This window comes from Pteropus medius, unplaced genomic scaffold (genome assembly GCF_902729225.1).
Source record: "Pteropus medius unplaced genomic scaffold, Ma_sr-lr_union100, whole genome shotgun sequence".
NCBI classification, from domain to species: Eukaryota; Metazoa; Chordata; class Mammalia; order Chiroptera; family Pteropodidae; genus Pteropus; species Pteropus medius.
Window position 1 is genome coordinate 3887455 of NW_024340697.1, and position 17870 is coordinate 3905324.

At 41.6% G+C, this 17870-nt stretch overlaps 1 protein-coding gene across 1 annotated transcript in view; it reads left to right on the forward strand.

Annotated features, from left to right (window-relative positions):
- The first annotated feature begins 9549 nt into the window (after nucleotides 1-9549).
- The window catches only part of MID1 (midline 1), a 309332-nt gene continuing 301011 nt past the window's right edge, over nucleotides 9550-17870 (forward strand). Inside the window, exon 1 of the mRNA XM_039874053.1 lies at nucleotides 9550-9945. The gene's annotated coding sequence lies outside the window, so the exon portion shown is untranslated. The remainder of the gene's footprint in view (nucleotides 9946-17870) is intronic.

The window sequence follows — 17870 nt, forward strand, 5'->3', positions numbered from 1 at the left end:
ATTATTTTTTAAGTATCTTTTTTTTTTTTTGCTTCCCATTAAATCTGTTCCCAGGTAGACCAAAAACTAGATTGCTCCCTAAATAGAAATACCTATTAGGATAAGTCAAGGCCAATTCTAAATGTCTCCTGTTGGCACTGGGACACTAGAGAGTGTGGGATTCTCAACTCAGTGGCACACAACACCTTTCAGTGGCAAAAGCTTGGTGATTACTCTTTCCAAGGTTCTTGAAAAACTTGCCAAACATTGACACATCTGCAAAACCTTCAGAATCACAGAAAAAAATACCAAACATTTGAAAATAGAAAAAGGAAGAGAAATTTCTCAGTACTCTAATATGTTTCTAACCTATGTCAAGTCTCTCAGTTGTTTTCAAGAATGATCCTTTCTTCCGATCCCTGTGGCTTACCAGAATAGCAGGGAACCACATAATAAGGCAGTGGGACTCTTAACACCCTCCAGAGCCCGCCAGTCTATTTCCATATCTGTCTGTTGCTCTTTGCATGTCCCTGCCTCTGTGTCACTGTCCTTTTTGGATGGATCTTATCTCCATCCGGGTTCTCCTTCTTTAGCCACAATGTAAAACTAATGTGGCGTATTGTTTTGTTCTTCTCGTTTTGGGTGTTTTTTAATTATTTTTTTTAAATTTTTGAATAACTTTAGATTAACAAAAAAGTTTCAAAGAAAACACAGAGCGATCCCATAGACCTTTTATCCGGGTTCCCTGGATGTTAATGTTTTCTATTACTGTGGTACTTTTGTCAAAACTAAGAAACCAACATCAGTACGTTACTGTTAAGTAAACTCCAGACTTTATTTGGATTTCTCTAGTTTCTTCACAAATGCCTTCTTTTTGGCAGCCTGATCTGGAGCTTTTAGCCCCTAGAACTCTGAGAAATGAATTCTTGTTGTTCATAAGCCACCTGGTCTGTGGGATCTTGTTATAGCAGCCCTAATGGACTGAGACATTAGGTTTACCTGTTGTTTTCTCATGATTAGACTGGGGTTGTGGGTTTGGGGGAAAATACCACAGAGGCAAAGTACCCTTCTCATCACATCATAACTTATCACTGGTAATGTGTCCTTCCCAACATCACTTATCACTGGTAATGTGTTCCAGTTGATTTTTAATACCACTAAATGCACATTGCTCTTAATTTAAAAACAAGAAAATGGAACATTTTATATGTTTCACTAAAACATAACTTTTGAAACTCTTCCAACCTTTCTTTACTCCTACTCTAATATGTGAATGTGTATCTGACATGTAGTATTTACCCATTATTACTTAGTGAGTGAGTGAGTGAATGAATGAATGAATGAATGACTATATATCTGTTTCTATCCATATCTATACCATGGGTCAGGGCCCCTGGGTGGAAAACAAGAAAAATCTTAGGTAGCCTAGATGCTAACCATTTGATAGTCCAACCACTGTTATCGATCTGGGTTTTAAAGAGCTAATTAAAAATAACTTTGGAAAACTACGATTTATTTCCATCTCCGTAAAAGAATGTTCTAAGTTTTCATTTGGTTTTGATATTCAACTGTGGTGTTTTAAACAGTGCTAATGAAGTGAGAACTAAGCATTTAGAAGTGAAGAAATACAGACCTTGGGAAATGGGGAGGTGGCTTAGGATTATTATTGTAAAATTACTTGTTTTCATTGCTCTTTGAGGATTTTTCCCTCCTGCGTGGTTATTTGCCATCTCATTAAAAGAGAAACTCAACGACATCGTCTTGAAACACCTGCCTAGCCAAATGGAAAGAGGCAGGCTTCTAAGAGCTGTGGTTTATTTTCTCTGTAGCCTGACGGAGTTTTCAGGCTTTACTCAAAGCAGTGTATTTTACTCTGCCAACAGACGGAACTGAAAGATACAAAGTCAAGTCAATTGTTTAAAAATTCAACTTGCTTTGTTTTGCGGAACATGCGTTCCCTCAAAGCTAAGTTTAAAAGGCCGAAATGATCGTTGGTAGCACGGGTGGCTTGGGGAATATTGAGGGGAGAAGTCAGCTTCTCTTGCGCCAAGGCATCCAGAGGAATCCTCCTTCACTATGGGGAAGTGAGGGGACCAGACCGATCTGAGACGATAGGAGTTTCTTTGATGTCTCATTCTTTTCTACATTGGTTGTTAACAATTTTAAACTGTCCTGGCGTTTCACGAGCAATGTGAAGGCCAGAAGTCCCTGAAGGTGGGGGGTGGTTTGTGGGTGTGGGAGTGGAGTGGGTGGTGGGGGGGAATATGTAATCTCTTCTGTTTTGAGAGTAAACATTCTTGACTAAAAAAGAAGGTGCAAAACATCTTCTCTTTCCGCCATTGACAATGGGTCTAAAATTCAGATGTTAGGTCCGTGGGGGAAATAGGAACGATTTCTAGCCTTTGCTCTTCTTTGGGTTCAAAAACCATTAAGAAAACCATGGGTGACCTCCCCAAAAAAAGTTTTTTATAGGGAATCAAATGCCTAAAGATCAGTTTAAAATAGAATTTCAGAAATAAACTCCTCAAGAAAATTCATATGCTACAGCAGATTTGGTGTTAGGGTACTTGGACACTCAATTGCAAAGGAAAGGTTTCTTAAGATAAGCATTTGTGTTTCAAATTTCCCCCACTTGGCTCTTTATGATAACAGCTTTTGTAAATAGCATAGCAGTTGAAACATTTATTATTGGAACAGAAATGCAATTACATGCAGATGTTGTCCTGTGATTCATTGCTTTGTGCTATACACATTTTAAAGCTGGAGGGAGGACAAGCAGGTCATCAAGTAAATGCTCTAGGCTGAGCTCCACTTTTTCTCTTGACTTGAGTTATCTAATCTCTTTTGTGAGTGTTGCCACAATCAAGGACTCCGTGGCCCTTCTTGGCAGCCTGTTACATCGTGCAATTACTCCAACTACCGTCAAGAGTGTCTTTTCATCCAACATAAACGTTCTTTGCTTAATCCAAAACTGGTTCTTTCTCCAACATTCCTGTTTCGAAGAATATAAAATGACCACCACGTTTATTTTTTCAAGTTTATCATTGTTTTCTACTCTTTGTCAAAGTGGGGCTTATTCTTTTAGTTTAATTTAATTTTTTTTTGCTTGGCATTGAAGAGAGCTACGAAGGAAAGAAAGTGGCTAAATTGTCATATAAGCACTGGAGGTGGGATGGCTGGTGTCAGTCCCGGTTGTCACGGGTGGCCTCCCAATGGAAAAGACATTTGCATAAATTCTGAGGGTTTAAGGGTTAGAGTGAAGATGCCAGATCTGTTGGTTTCCTGTTGCTTTTGTAACAAATTATCACGAGTCTAATGGCTTGAAACGGCCCAAGTTTATTATCTTATAGTTCTCAAGGTCAGAAGTCCAATACAGGTCTCATGGAGCTAAAATCAAGGTGTGGACAGGGCTGCATTCTTTCTGGAGGCTCTCGGGGAGAATCTGTCCTCAACCTCTAGAGGCTGCTCACATTCCTTGGATCATGGTCTCCTCTCTACATTTTCGAAGCCACCAGTAGCTGGTCGGGTCCCTCACACATCACTCGGCTCAGACCCTGATTCTTCTGCCTCCCTCTTTTACATTATAAAGACTTAGTGATTACGTTGGGCCCACCTGGGTAGTCCAACATAATCCTTTTATATTAAAGTCAGTCTATTAGGGATCTTAATTCCATCTGCGACCTTAATTTCTCATTGCTATTTAACATAACATAGTCACAGGTTCCAGAGACTCTGCTGTGGACATCTCTGGGGGGCCACTATTCTGGCTTAGCACACTAGAGAGGGTGTTTCAGGCAGTAGGAAGAACATATGCAAAGGTCCTGAGGTCTGAACAAGGTGGGCGTGTTGGGGAAAGAGAAAGAAGGCCAGTATGGCTGGACGGAGTGCTATGAGATTAGTTTGGAGAGGCTGGCAGAGACCGTATTATGGGCCAAAGTTCTGTGGGCCGTGGTACAGAACCAGATTGTATTCTAATTATGAGAGGCTACCACGAGAGGCTTTAAGCAGAGAAGTGGCGTGATCTGAAGTATATTTTTAAAAGATGGTTTTGGCTTGTCTTCTACCCATTTGTATTAAGCAGAGAATGTAAGGAAGATTACGTGAAGGTGGGACAAAGTAAGGTAGAAAATAGTTAACAAGATTACGTACTTCCTTGAGGGCGATTATGCCTCTGAGGGGTCTGGAAAAGAGTGTTACTTCTGCAATTTCAAAGGTATGCTAGATGCACAAGGACCACAGACAGAGCAGGCTTCAAACCTTCACTAAAGAAATTATAGGCCTGGGGTGTGACTACTCACCCTGACTTGCCCGATTAGGAATTTATGATCAGATCACCCTGTGAGGTTACTTTCTCACTGAACTTATATATATATATATATCTCCTCGTTTTTGTCTACAGATCAGAAAGGGAGGGGGGGGTGTGGGAGCTTGCACGTGGGGAGGGAAGGAGAGATGGGGTATTGAGTGCTGGGCTTTCCCTGAGGCACCCAAAAAGACACTACAGGACTTCATCGCATTTCATATGGGCTCTTCGTTCTCCCGGCTCCTATGCACTTGGTGTTTATCATGTCTAGAATTATGACTCCTGGGAACCTGAGTCCTACTTCCTTCTCTATCACCACTAGCTCGTTAACATTAGACAATGGACTTAACCTCTCCTCGTCTCTGTTTTTACCTCTGCCCAATAAGGACAACGTTTGCTTCATCGACTTCAACTAGTTATGAAGAACTTGGAAAAAATTAACAGTTTATGTGCATATTTCTGCTTCACAAATTTTTATTTCCTTTCATTTCGTCATTGTAATCCTTCTCTAGGTTTTATTATATCTTTTCATCATGAATTATTTTTGTACCCGGAAGACAATATAATTGTTAAACATTTGAAAAATTTAGAAGGTAAATTATGTTTTGGATTTTATTTTCATGACACTTTCAAGAATTACATACTCTAATTCTTTCTTAATATTTAATAAGAAGGCTAGTGTAGTAACATTTTTGGCTAGTGTATTTCGCCAAAGTTTTCACTAGCACGTGTATGGAAAGCACTATTAAAGGAACTTGAACAATAGGAAAATGGCCAAAATGGAGTCCCTCCTGCCTACAAGGCACTTGCAATCAAGTTTGTACCTTGCCACTGTGGGACACATACTGTAGAGAGCAGAGGTCTGCAAAGTATAACCCAAGGTTGGCTGCCTGGTTTTCTAAATAAAAGTTTACTGGGAAACGGCCATGCCCATTCATTTGTATATTGTCTATGGCTGTTTTGGAGCACAGCAGCAGAGTACAGAAGTTGCGGTAGAGAGGCTCATGGCTGGCAAAATCAAAAATATTTATTATCTGGCCCTTTGCAGAAAAAGTTTGCTGACTCCTGACCTAGGACATTGATTTAGTCTTTCGGAAGTATCTGCTTTTGTTTCTGCGTTTGCTCTGGTTCCTTATTTCTCATAACGGGATCCCCAGTGAAGCAGCTCGCTGAGGATGTCTCTGTTCCAGAGCTTCCATGCTTATTTCCACCCAGCAAAGGCTTGACGTAAAAGTGCCAAGCCGCCAGTGTATACTTACTTCCCAGGCTAACAATAGCTCAATATAGTTTTTCTACCATTTATTTTATAGACCTTTCCTTCTAATTCTCCATTTATCACTATTGAACACAAGCTTCTTTCTTAACATCATTTCCACCTGCTACTCTTCAAGGTCATTTTGAATTATAATACAATCCTCTGTGGTGTCAGCTACCCAATTTGGCACCATCTGCAAATTAAATCGACCTGTGTTTTATTTCATCACTCGCGACTGATAGAAAGATTAGGAAGAGGCCGCCTCTTCCTAATCGACATCTTTTATAAATGCCATTGTCCCTCAGGGTTCAGCCGGAAGCACTAGGAATCTCTGTGTCCACCTTTACACTCCCACTCTTATAGAAACTGGATCTAGTCAGTAATTTCCAAACTGAAAATGCTAGTCTTTATGCCAGAAGGGGCACTGAATATGCCTACTTAACCGATCCTTTCCTCCAGCCAAATGATTTGCCATCTCTGTCACGTCTTCATTTGTCATGTATTCTAGTTCTCTCTCTTTCCTTGAAGTTAAGCGGGGCCAGAAGACTTGCTCTGGCCAATGAAAGATGAGCGGAAGTTTAAGTATCTCTCATGGAGTGAAGTTTTGAAAGGGAGAGCGTGAATCACCAAGTCCGTTTCCTGCCTCAGCAACCATGGAAATATGTGCCGAAAGGAACCTTCATCAGCCTGGTTGCCTGAGCGGCTGTGAATAGGAGAGTCTTTCCTGTGGATCTGTGTAAACATGCAGCATGAGCGAGAGACACTCCTTTATTAGTATAAGCCACTGTCATCTGGGGGTTGCTTGTTACCAAAGCATAACCTCACCCATCCTGCCCGATACAGCTATTGAGGGCCGTAACATTTTCCTAGAAAACTCCATCAAAGCTAGAGACCACTCTTTTTTCTGTGTATCCTTTTCCGTATGTATCTTTCATAGACCCATATCCATAGCACCACTTAAATGTTTATTGCATGGAAGTGATTTAATAACCGATTAGTAGATAGATAACTGACTACAATATTTAAGGAACTTTGCTTTTCATCACTTTTTTATGAAGAATTAATGATAAAAATAACTCCATGAACATCTAGCTTCCTGAGCATCTTCAAGATGCCTTTCAATCGAATGTGCTGGTGCTCTTCAATTGTTCAATAAAAGGACGTTGTCGTTATATACAGATGCATCAGTTTTTACCTTTTCCTGGTATTTTATTTGGCTCAGCCCAGGTCTACCAAGTCTAATCATGGTAAAGCTGGCCTCTGCTACTAACTACATGCACTAACTACAGTGAGAGCATTAGCTTGGAAATCTGTCGATTAATATTTCTACATTGATGCGAAACTTCGATTAAACATTCTTGTGTCATGAGAAATTTGGGGAAACATTAGAGTTTCATATTCCATAATATGGATTTGCATAGTCTTTCCTGAAAGCTCTATGGGTGGGGTGGGGGGCTAACTTGCTCCTGGCTGTATTCCTAGGACCTAGCAAAATGCCTGCACCATAAAAAAGCATCAATTAATATGTGCAGAATGATTTTTTTAAGTCTCGTTAGGAACTTTCAGTAATCTGTGAGATGTGCAGCCATTTTTATTTCCACTTTGGAGGTGAGGCTCAGAAGTGTTAAATAATTTACCCAAGGTCACATGACCAAGAGATGGAACGGAAATGGAAGCATCTTCTGACTCTGAGGTGTCGGCTCTTTCTTGGATAGGGTGGTATACCTAGGATGCAGTAGAAATGGTAAGCGTTCTGAAGTCTGCTGGACCAAGATTTGAATCATAGCTCAACTACTCATTAGTCATATGTCATTGGGAATTTCTAAAATCTGTCCTCTGATGTTTTCTTTACACCACAATGATATTTTCTCCCCTTAAGTAAGTCTCGTATTTTATTTAGTTTCCCATAGTGCTGCTTATTGGCACAGTGTAATTATTCAGCTGTAAGTACTCTCTCGTTGGGGTCTTCTATGGTTAGGTTGAATTCATGCTGCTTCAGAGAACCAGCCTCCCCCCAACCATTTCTTGAGCTATCCAAAATGGAATTAGCAGAGGGTTGTATTCCCTCTTTGAAATAAGCTACTTTGAGATCCAAATTTCATTTTGACCTTTCGATTCAATAATTATTGCCCAAGATAGTTTGTGTTTCAAACCTAAATGGTTGTTTGCTTAAAATTGTAAGAACAAATTTGAAGGCCAGCTTAAGGCACTTAAAGGTTTAGCCTGCCCTAGAAAAAAATGCATTCTTTGTCTTGCATCAACATGTTAATAAAGTCTAAAGTTCCTGCATAAACAGAACTTGCTTCAGTGGGAATTATGAGAACATAAAGGTGCAGGATCATAAATGGACTATATTAGTGAAAGCCATTTACCTAGCAAGGCACACGGAGTTTTATTTAAGATTAATGAAAACCCAATAAGTAGAAAACACTAATATTCCTTCCAGTGAAGGAGTCAAGATGAGTCTTAACTTGATACAATAGAAACCTGTGTACTGTGAACAGAAAAATGTGTGCAATATTTGCAAAGTTATATTTTCATAATATTTTATAACCCAAATTCATATTCAATAAAAATACACTGCCTATCTCATTTTATGACCTTTCTGGAGTCACTTAAAGGCAGTCATTTTAGCAGTAAGTTATGACTTTATAAAGAGTATTTTAATCAGTTTGTATATTGCATTTAAACTCTCTGGACACATGATTATTAAAAATTATATTTGACCATGGAAAACTGCCATCTTAATGTTCTTCTGCCTCTTTAACTTGACTCTATTTTTGGAAATTCTATCGGAGTCGAATTCTAGAAGATCTGGGATCTTGGATCTTCCACAAACTGATCAGGAGACTCTGGACCAATCAGTTTATCTCTGCCAGCCAAATTTGTTATCGTGGAAAAGAAATAATAACGCCCACTTCATCGCGTTCCCGTGGCAATATCAGTAGAAATTGTACGTGCAAATCTTTGCCCAGCGTAAAATGCTATTCTAGGATAAGTTACCCTTCTAGACAGTGTGATTTGTGCACTTTACTGCTCTTAACAGAAACTCTTCACGATCGGTTTGTGTTGGTGCTGGCTTAGGGAGTGTGTAAACATTCATTTTCTCCCCTTTCCCGAGCAGAAACTTAAAACACAGCACTGAGGGATTTTTACTGAGACTGTCTCTGCTCACAGAGCAGTGACCAGTGGATGAAATAAGAACAAAGGATCCACTTTAAGATAGGTTTTATTTAGCAGGCAGTCTTCACCTCTAACACTCAGGTATCAGAAAGTCTTGCGTCTCTATAGTAAGATTTCAGTAGAATTGGTTAGAATTAAAAAGAATGATTACTTTACTCAGTGCCAGGTGAATGTAGGGGAAAGAGGCAATTATTGGACAGTCGTTATAAGTTACATACTTACATTTAAAAACTATGTATTGAGCCTGGAGTTACGCCTTCCCTCAGAGTTCTTTTAACAATGTATTTTCTTATCTTCTTAAGTCCAGGAAGTTGGTTAAAAACTTTTACTTATGATTATGCAAATTCACAAGTCTTAGATTTCTTTCCCGAAACCATCAAATAACATTTCAACATGTAGGCTCAGGAGGGTTATTACAGGAAATAAATAGATGCCATTATGTGTCGTTTCAGCCATCAAAGAATACAGTAGCAATTATTGCAATATAAAGGGAGTACACTCAAAATGATCACATTGCATTATCTACTAAAGGCCTGGGAAAGTTGGATAACTATTAGTTACTATGCTCAAATAAGGCATTTGAGCCTCATTTGATAGAGGTTGATTCACATTCTCTTCCTAGCGCATGTTCTATTCACTTCTTTGAAAATAATTTCAAGACAACTTACCCTGGTTTTAAAAACATGAAAGATAAATGATCACATCCTATACTTCGGTTTTTCTCCCTACAATGCCTTCAGATAATAAAAGGTTGGTCACAGCCCATGATATAAAATACTAGCTGTTGACTCACAGTTACATTAGAAGGGCCAATTTTACAGACTGCCAGGATAAAGATGATTTTAATTAAATCGCACAAATCCCTTTGTACTGCAACCAAACCCTATGTGGGCTGACTGACTCTGAGCCATTCTGGCTTGTGTAGAGTTAACCAGGTTACCGGATTCCTAGTTAACTTCTCTCACCAGGAATGCAATTCATGTTTACCTATATAAGGAAACCTGTTCAGCTGACCTGAGTTTGGCGGATTTTTGCGCTGACTGGGAGGCGAGTAAGCACACAGCCTGGAGAAGGGGGAGTGATTCGGAGCTGGACAGAGCAAGCTTCCTGAACGCCCCAGCCATTCAGCTGATCCGAGGCAGCCTGCTTGGAGGACCTACAGGTTTGCCTCTTCCAGATCACAGCTGTGGAACACAGCCCCGTCCTGGGAAAAATGGGGAAGCCGGTGAGTCTTACTGATCTCTTTCTGCTCGTTTCTGCTAAGTGGCAGCCTCTTCTCTCACCCAGGAAGCAAAGGGAGAGGCTTAGCTCAGCCTCTCACCCCACGGCTCCTTCCTGAACAAACACAATGCTTCGCGAATACCTCCAGACAACTTTTCCTGCCTGTTCCGTACCCCAAGAATCCACAGAGGCAATGATTTTAGCACTTTAGACATTCCAGAGAGCGTTTTCACTAGGCAAGAGTTTCTAGACCATCACGACGAGCGAACTTTCTCATCTTCGTTGCGCTCTCACACCCTGGAAATGAGCCTTGGGCTGCTCTGCGAGAAGGCTGAGTCCCCAAGGAAGTAATAGTAAATCTAAGCGGGGTTCTTACGGCTGCAGGCAGTGTGATATTCTGCAGAAGTGCAATTTGTCACTAAAAAGGCAGGGTGAAGGTATCATTTTTCATTCATGCAGCAGCAAAATCCTTGCATCCTACCCGTGTAATAAAGGACACCTTCTGAGACACAGGAAAGAAAGAAGCCAAGCTGGGCTCTTTGTTCTAGACAATGTAAAGAAGCTCACGCTTGCATTTTGCCAAGTAGCGTATGTCTATTTATATATAAGGCGAGAACGATGAATAAAGACTTTATGTCAGAGGCGTTGCGGTCGGTCGAGTTAAAATTTGGCTTTATTCTATATGTATACAAAGATCTCAATCTGAATGTAGATAAACATGGAAATGTGAAAGAGTTTAACAGACTTGCAGGGAGATGTTAGTTCTACTTAGGGGCAGCCGATTATCAGAGACAACTGAGGGGGAAAACCGTCTCAACCCAGTTTGGGGGCACAGGTAAAACTTTTGAAGAAAGTCGATTCGTTTATAGTATAGCTGAAAAAAACGATTTGGAATCAGGTACAAATTGTTGTTGTTGTTGTTGTTGTTCCGTAGCAAGGCGGTTTCTTAATTGAGTTAGCGTGGATAAATGTTTTGAATATTTGACTGCTCATCTATCAGAGAAATATTGTCATTTTCTGTCACACACGGTGACTTAATCCTAGGAGTTTAGGGAGCAGGATTGTGCTACTCATGACAGCAAGTGGGACGAGGACCCAATTTCAGGTTTCTTATATTAAGAAGTTAATTTCTTCAAGTCCAGAAAAGGAATCAGCGCAAGCTAGCCGATTTCAGAGAACGACGACCTTTTTTAAAAATTGCAAGTCATAGTCCAATCCCCAGTTAATTGAATACAGGGAATGGCAACTGCTTATTCATAACAACAAAAGCTGTGGCCACTTTTATTTAGGGCCCTTGACTTGAAAAAGCACAACTCCTCAGAGTGACGCGATTTAAACGAAACCTGCTCAACTTTAGGAGAAGGAGACCTAGAAAAGCAGTGTGTGTGATACAGTAGACGTTTCAGTAAATAAACTTCACGGCACAAGCAGCAGAAACGGGGAGACTATTGCAAATGTTTGAAAGCTTGTTATCTCCTAGGTGCCGCTCAGAAAAACAGGAGTCTCGATATTGCGTGGCTTTAAGTGGGAATCAGTAACCCAGGAAACACAAAACACTATTTAAAAAATATACGGTTAATAACAGATGTTTGTACCGGGTTGTCTCACCCTGCCGATGAGATGGCCTCAAGCCAAATCAACCGGCACGTCCGCCGTTTTTCCTGCGAGTTGATATGTACACAGTTATTATGCACTAATTACATCAACAGCTAAGGGACTATATAACCAGCAAGATAGATAAGTCTCCTGGGGTGGGGAGGGCCGGGGGGGGTAAGCACAGGGGTTTTGAATCTCATGTTTAGAGTTCTCCTCGCAACGGCATATGAATTATTGTAGATGGCTGGGAGTCCACTTATCCTTGGCTCCTCGGCAGCTCATTTGGGGGCAATAATGGCGATTGTTGTATTTAACACTTTGGTGTTAATAGAGTTGCAGGAGGATTTCTTCTTGATGGTGAAAGTTAGTTCAGTGTCCGAACTAATCCTCCAATGAAAGGCAGTTAGGACACGGTGGTGTCGCATTAACCCTTTCGAGTCACCGGTACTGTGTGCTCTCGTGTAGGGTTTAACCATCCTGCAGCTGCTTAGACCCGTGAGAGCTTAAAGAAGTGGCCCGGTTAAAGCAGACTGAAAACTACTGGGGAGAAAAAAGAGAGAAACCAGTCTTCTCAGAGCCTTAATTTGTTCATCTGCTAATTTGCGTCGTGACTCCCTACCAAAGTGCAGCATGCGAAGTCTCGTTTGCTGCAAACTCACCCGATCGATGGCTGATTATCCTGAGGAGCATTCTTTAAGACAAAGCTTCCCAATGGATGGGGCACAGGGCACTGTTAGATGATGAATGGGTTACAGACATGCCCAGATGTTGATTTCTCTTGGCATCTGGGCCATCAAACTATGCTTGGGCTGGGCATATCCCCCAGAAGGTTATCTCTGGACTGCGCGGCTTCCTCAGTTTGCCCCCACCCCCATATCGTACCGATAGGATCAATTGCTATATCTGTTATGATGTGTAAAAGCTAAGACTTTGTGTTTGACAATCCAGACCCGGGATATAGATCGCGTAAGTCGAAATTCTGCTGCAGTGTATTAACCTGGGCCTTGAGGCGCAACGTGAAGAAAAATACACTAATATTTATTGTCTCCCATGCTATGGTCAGGATGTCAGGCCCTCTGTATGTCATCGTGTTCGCCCTTTTTACTCCATAAAGAATTGAGAGGTGTGCGTGTGTGTGTGTGTGTTCCGTTCTTAAAGATCTTCTGAAAAGCTGATGGCAAAGTGTTTTTTCATAGGATTCTTTCTAACATTTAGTTATTGTTTATACTTCCCTTTCTCAAACTCCTCTCAGAGTTTGTTTGTCTGGGATTCTCTGGCCACCAGTGTGGCCTAGTCCAGAGGCAATGACATAAAAGAACCTGGTTTCAAAAGTTATTTATTAAGTGTAAATTCTTTCCTTGGACACTGTACCAAATTTGTATACAGCATTCCTATCCCTGGTGAACTTTCTCTGGCTTTCTCTGCCTACCATTTGACATCAATTACCTTTTCAAAAACATTTTGTATTATTAATTCCTGTTACATTCATTCAGCAAATATTTATTGAGTGCCTTTTGAAGTCCTATGCTAAGTACTCTGGAGGAAAAGCGAGTATATAAGAGACAGATGAATTTAAACCAAATATTCATGCAACCGATAGCAGTTCTGTGAGAAGACATCTCACGACCTGAGCGGTGTGTGGCATGTGAGGTACAATTTGCTACAGACTTTCTCGACCACTTGCTTTTTTGCTGATCATTCTGAGGGACACTGTTCACATCGCAGCTTCCCACTAGTGGGCACAAAGCAGGTAAACACGCAGGTCAAGATGTGCGTGCTTTCGGTGACCAGGGGATTTCCATGTCAGAACACATCACAGAGAGGCCACCGAACTTGACGGACGTACAGAGAAGAAAGACGCCACCTTACTCCCTGCAGATCAGCTGTAAATGACAGCGAACTGGATGATGCCCCTTTACATTTTGTTCATGTAGTTTTCGAGACCACGTTTTCTCAGGTCGTCAGGAGTCCGTGGGACCCCACATGAAGAAGAGATATTTCTAGAGTACCGGGCTTTTTCTACTTCTAACCTCTGGAAATTATTAAGGTCCAAGGTCTCTTGAAGCAGACAAGAGAAGCTGCTGTTGCTTCGAAGGCTGTATGTGTAAGGCTCAGAATTAGGGACCATGAATTAATAACCGGTGTGCGCCAGTAGGATTTTTCAAATATCTAGGGCACTGGCAAAACCAATTTAAACTATATTTATATTCGAAGAAAGGTTAGCGGGCAAGGTGATAGACAAGACTAGGACGTCTAGTTAAATGTAAAAGTACATTTCCAGTTTTTAATTAATTGCTTGCAATCACATATAAGGGACTCTTCTGTGAGTGAACCTGTCAAAGAAATTGAGTTGCTTTATATCATATTGCCGAGGGTTCAGTTGATTGTATTTTTTATTTCAAAAGAAAGTAGAAATGGATAGCAGTGCTTTGTGGAGCGTAGCATTCTCAGATATGCTCGGTACTTAATAGCTGGATCCGTAGAAAGAATGGCTGTAAGCTGCATGTATTCGTATGCTCACACTCTCTTGTGGCTTGCTCTTCACTTGTCTAAGCTTGAGACAGAAATGAAATTAAGCAGAACCTCCTCGATTTGACAGTTTGAGTTTTCACACGTGACAGAATTGGAGTTTTAGCCAAAAGAGCTTGGGCCAGGAAATGCTGCCTTATTTATAGGTATTGTTCTGCAAAAGAGGCCTTGCTTAGTTAGACCTAAATTATTTTTCCCCCTGAGTGTCTAATTGTGCAGTTATTTAGATCTGTGCTGACACACTCATCATGTATTGCCCTGGGGAACAAAACAGTATATAAACTACTAGAGGATGGGTAACAAGTTTACTCGAACTGATATACTTGGCTTCGAGTTAAGAAACAAAGGAATGGCGCTATTTCCCAAGTTTCTTCCAGAGCAGTGGATGGTGGGTTTAGCCAAGTCATCTTACACTTCTCTGGGATTCGATTTGCTCATCTATCAATAGAGACGTAAGTACACAATTCACGGTACGGTTATGAGTATTGAAAACGGTTGTGTCTGTGAAAGCACCTTGCGTAATGCTGGGCGTAAGGTCGATTCATAAGCATTAGCTGGATCTGAAGTGGGTGGGAGTGGATTAGGCATCTCGAACGAACAATTTAGGGGTCGAAGCAGAGAAGTAGACACACGCTGGTGGCTCGTATGAAATTTTGCCCACTTGGTGATCTCAAATTTGCACCTTAAGGAAACATGGTATACTTTCTGATGTCTTTTACCAGGTCCTCCTTGCTTATTTTTGTTACCTGTTTGTCCCCTGTAAGGTTTTGCGTTTGAGACCCTCGGTCTAAAGGCTTCTTCCTTTTGTAACCATCTATGTTATCTCAAACATAAGTTTCCCCCTTTTAAGGTGTTTCCCTGCCAAAAACTGTTTTATAAACAAAACAAAACAAAAAATACGCACTTTGTACTTATTAATCTGACAGCTCGAAAGCTTTTCCAACAGCAATGGTGGGAGGAACTGTGCCAGGTACTCAATTATTCATAAAAGCCGCTTGTTTTATTAGCAAGTAGAACATCTGTCTGGCTTCAGTTCGTAACTGGTTTTCCAGGGGTCTTGAGGATGGACCTCACTAAAGGTGTTATGTCCCCAAGGTCACCCTCAGATCCCACTCTCTTTCTCCCACCCTCCTCACCCACCACGTCCTACCCCAGTGGAATTTCACATTTAATGTGCTACGGCTGCTATGATGTGGAGAGAACGAGTGTCGTGAGCCGATGAGCCCTGACAAGGGTTCACTCCTGGTTTAGGCAGGTGGGAAGCTTGTGGTGTGGGTGCGATGAGGAAGCTCGGATGGCTGTAACGTAATACCAGAGACTGAGTGGCTTAAATACCAGACATTTATTTCTCACAGTTCTGAAGTCTAAGAAGTCCAAGACCAAGGTGTGGTCAGATGCAGTGTCAGGTGACAGCTCTCTGCCTGGCCTGCAGGTAGCCACCTTCTCACTGTGTCCCCACATGGTGGAGAGAGAGCGATCTGTCTTCTCTTCTTATGAAGGTACACATGCCATCATGGCAGCCCCAGCCTCAAACCTCATCCAACCCTAATTACCTCCAAAAGAACCCACCTCCAAACGTCATCATGTTGGGGGTTGGGGCTTCAACATGTGAAATGTCAGTGAGGCCCGGAGACGCAGTTTAGTCCATAGCAGTGACTTTATCGAAGTGTAAACCGAGTGACTATTGCTGACTTATTTTCATTGAATTCGAGGTATCACCTATTGTTAGATACAACACTAAGAGAAGAAAATTCTTCCACTTAGACTACCACATGATGTTTTCTTAAAATTTAAATGTCGTATGCTACGTTTGTTGAAATAATTCATTTAGGCTTATTCAGACTAATTTTTTAAGACTTATATATTCCTCCTGTGCATACATAAAACGGAAAATATAGGCAATATAAACTTGTTAAGATTCCAACTGTTCTAAATTACTTTTCAGTTAGAGTCGTCGTGTGTGTGCTTTTCCACATCCTGCCATCATGCTTTGTGCCAAAATACGGCGTTTCTTTTAAAAGAGCTTCTGTACTGTCTCTGAGTTTCTACCCAAAGGTGGCAACCGGAAGTGTATTTCTTTCTTAAATGGCCCTTACCTGGGAATGCAGTTGTCCATTTGTGCCCCCAGGAATATCTACCAAGTTACTGCACTTGTCAGTGAGGTAATCCTCCCCTCTGAACACGTTTCCACAAATGCATTAAGAACCACACGCTCGGTGGGTTCCACGCATGGCCTGGGCGTTCATCTGGACACCTTTCCTCTTGTCCTACCTGAGCCCTGAGGCGATCTCTCGCTGACCTGGGAGAAAGCCTTCTTTCTTTCCATTTCTCTGAGAGGCTTTGCCAGGCGTGTGACTTTTTCCTAATGGGTGGGGCCTGTTTCAAATAATGCCTAGAACTCAACAGAAGTGACAACGATATATACTTCTGTGACTGAGAAGGGTGAGCGGGCAATGACAAGTACATCATGACTGCAGCCTGAGTAGCAACAGGTATAAGATATATGTCAGTAAGAGCTACATTACACTGAAAGGAACATCCCCTGAGAACTCAGGAAATAGAATGTATCTCCCCCATCCCACGGGATGCCCAAAATCTCAGCATTAGGGAATGATTTCATTGTCTTGTAAACATCAAGAGTGTCCCTAGAGAGAGCAATACCTATAGTTGCCATATTTCCTGCTTTGGGATGGATTAATACTATGTAAGAGAGCAAGATCCGTGAAGACGGGACCCCCCCAAAATTGGCTAGGGACGAGGATATGGCAATGGAGAGGAGCAAGAAAAGAGAAAAACAACACGAAGCTCAACAGTCATTCGACAATATTTATCGAATTCCTGCTCTGAACCAGGCATCACCCTACACGCTAAGGCCGAAGTGGAACCTGCACTCACATAGTTAACGGTCTAGTATAGGAGACAAACAGTGATGAAATATCACACAAACAAGAGTGAAGGTGAGCCTGGCATGAAAGCTTTATAGTGTACTTCTATGTTGCCGTGGACTGTACTGGGAGGATTTAGCTAATTGGGAGGGAAATCAGAGAAAGCTTCCCCAAGGAAGAGATGCTTAAACTGAGAGCTAGTGGGGAAGAGTGTGATTCAGTGTGTTTGGAGGGGTAGGGAATGGCCAGACTGTATCAGGGACTTTTCAACAAGGGATGACATTTGTCTTTGGGAAAGGCCACAGTGAGACCGACGTGGAGGTAGATCAGAGGGGTATCGGAGTGAATTTGGTTGAACCAGACAAGAGCCTAGGCGAGGGGTCCAGGGGAAGACGATGACTCCTTGTACTAATATCATGGTGGTAGAGATGAAGAGAAGTGGATGGATTTCAGTTATATTTCAAAAAGTGAAATTGACAGGAGTGGATGATGAAAGAGACGTAGGCAGTGGTGAGGGACCGGGAAGTGTCAAGGCAGACTCCCAGGAATTTGGTTCACCTAGGGAGATAGTAGTGTCACCGATGATGTAGAGAACAATGAAAACCGACCTCGTTTGGGGGTAGGGAGGGGAATTTTTTGTAGCCTGATGGAGCGGAAAATGCAAGAGCTTTGGGGTCGAAAATCCTGTGATGTGGCTTCAGGTCTTAGCTCATTTATTCATTTACTAGTTATGTGATGCTAAGTTTCTCTGAGTCTCAGTTTTCCCATCTTTAAAACGAGACCAGAAACATCCACCTCACGGGGTTGTCGATACAATCAAAATAACTTCGTATGTGGTCAGAGGTCCCACACACGTGATTTACTATTATCACTCACGACTCTGCCAGCAATGAAGCCCAGAAGAAGAGCTATTTTCAAG